Below are 2,864 nucleotides of genomic sequence, written 5' to 3' on the forward strand. Positions count from 1 at the left end.
GTCTAGTCTATAGTCTAGTCTATAGTCTAGTCTATAGTCTAGTCTATAGTCTAGTCTATAGTCTAGTCTATAGTATATAGTCTAGTCTATAGTCTAGTCTATAGTCTATAGTCTAGTCTATAGTCTATAGTCTAGTCTATAGTATATAGTCTAGTCTATAGTCTATAGTCTAGTCTATAGTCTAGTCTATAGTCTAGTCTATAGTCTAGTCTATAGTCTAGTCAATAGTCTAGTCTAAAGTGTAGCCCATAGTCTAATTTATAGTCTAATCTGTAGTAGTCTATACAATATCTATATTTTAGTCTATATTGAGTCAGTAAAAACTAAAAAGGTACTCCTTCGTCTAAATTTAGTACTATTTCAAAATTTTGTATTTTGTTTTTGAATTGATCACTATTATTAGTTACATATTTACCTCTATTTGAATATTTCTTTGTCATGGTTACTCTTTTTTAAATTTTGGTTACTTTTTCAAACAAATTTTTCAGAGGCGTGGCAACACTATTGAAGAAACTTCAACAAAAAGAAAACAGTTGATAAAATCAATTCGCAGCGAACGGTTGTGCGACATACAGAGAGTTACAAAATTTTAATAAAAAACGCAATAAATAATTATTAATTATATTAAAATTTGTGTTAAAAATTAAAAGATAATAAAGAAAATTAACTAAAATTTCTTTTGTTCTTAAAAAACAAGACTTAAAAAGTGTGAGTAGAAAAAATTGCACAAAGCTAAAACCAAATAGTAGTTTTTGGTATATAAATAATAAATTTAAAGAAAAAGCCGGTTCGTATGGTATATATAATTTACTTATGTATGTGTGTAAATATGTATTGTAAATATATATATTTATTAAATATATATATACTTATTTATATAAATATTTATTGCATTTAATAAGAAATCAAGTAGGTATATAAACATTTTACAGATACAGATTTTGTTTAAAGTGAAAAGCAAATAATTTGTTAAAAACATTAACAAAACAACTTGTTAATAATAATGTAATTGATAGTTACAACAAATAGGTGATAATTAAAAAAAATTTAAAAATTTCCATTACCAATTTGACCGCCCTTTTTTATGACCTGCCCTTTTTTAAAACAAAAAACACGTGTTAGTTTTAAATTTTCTAGAAATTTCATAAAGTTTTTAATAATATAAGCAAAACTACAAAATAAAATAAAAATTAGCTATACATTCGTTCTCCATAGCTGTATTATTTTAAACAATTGTTATTGTAATATTTTTGTATGGATGGTGGGTATTTCTGGTTGGGCACGTATACCACCACGTTGTTTTTTTATATTTTTATTTTCATTAGTTTTCTACCTACTCTTATGCGCATACACAATATGTATTCACCCAATGCCTTTCCTATCACCTTTCATTGTATGTTTACTCTTTTTCTCTATCAGCTGTTTACCGGCTGGAGAAGATGCTGCTCTGCTGTTGCCCAAACAAAATTATAAAGAATAACATCTAAATACACAGAGTATGATGTCTAGGGTAATGGTATATATTCTAAATTGCAGAACTGCGCAATTTTTTTTAAATACATGTTCTAATTTCTTCCAAAAGTAGCAAATGTTTAAAAATAATATTAAATATTATGATATAATATAGGTATATGATTTTATTAAATACATTAAAAAGTGGGCTCAAAAAATGTGGAATAACTTGTACTAACCAGCAGGTTTTAAAGTTACTTTTTTCATATGTGTGTAAAGAGATGTTTATCTCCATATTTAATTTTAGTTAAACAAATTTTCTATTTCATAATGATTATATTTTGTTAATATTATATTTTATACAATTAGTTTTTTATAATAATATACCTTTTGATATATTCCTATCTATCAGCTATTGAGTAGACTATGTCATGATCTATCAACTAGTTCATAGTGTTGTGTATCGGATATACTATATCATTACCTGTAGTTTCATCTAAAGAAAAGTCTAATAGTCTTTCTTATCTATCGGGTACTCAATATTTTTGTCAATCGAACTGTTACTAATCCTGAAGCTATATTATGACTTAGACATAAACTAGAACTAAGCTAGAACTGAACTATAACTGAACTAGAACTGAACTAGAACTGAACTAGAACTGAACTAGAACTGAACTAGAACTGAACTAGAACTGAACTAGAACTGAACTAGAACTGAACTAGAACTGAACTAGAACTGAACTAGAACTGAACTAGAACTGAACTAGAACTGAACTTGAACTAGAACTGAACTAGAACTGAACTTGAACTAGAACTGAACTAGAACTGAACTAGAACTGAACTTGAACTAGAACTGAACTAGAACTGAACTAGAACTGAACTAGAAGTGAACTAGAACTGAGCTAGAACTGAACTATAACTTAACTAGAACTGAACTAGAACTGAATTAGAACTGAACTAGAACTGAACTGGAAGTGAACTAGAACTGAGCTAGATCTGAACTATAACTTAACTAGAACTGAACTAGAACTGAACTAGAACTGAACTAGAACTGAACTAGAACTGAACTAGAACTGAACTAGAACTGAACTAGAACTGAACTTGAACTGAACTAGAACTGAACTAGAACTGAACTAGAACTGAACTAGAAGTGAACTATAACTGAACTAGTACTGAACTTGAACTGAACTAGAACTGAACAAGAACTAAACTAGAACTGAACTAGAACTGAACTTGAAATGAACTAGAACTGAACTAGTTCTTAACTAGAACTAAACTAGAAATGAACTAGAACTGAACTAAAATAGAACTGAACTAGAACTGAACTAGAACTGAACTAGAACTGAACTAAAATAGAACTGAACTAGAACTGAACTAGAACTGAACTAGAACTGAACTAGAACTGAACTAGA

This window comes from Lucilia cuprina, chromosome 6 (assembly GCF_022045245.1).
Source record: "Lucilia cuprina isolate Lc7/37 chromosome 6, ASM2204524v1, whole genome shotgun sequence".
Lineage (NCBI taxonomy): Eukaryota > Metazoa > Arthropoda > Insecta > Diptera > Calliphoridae > Lucilia > Lucilia cuprina.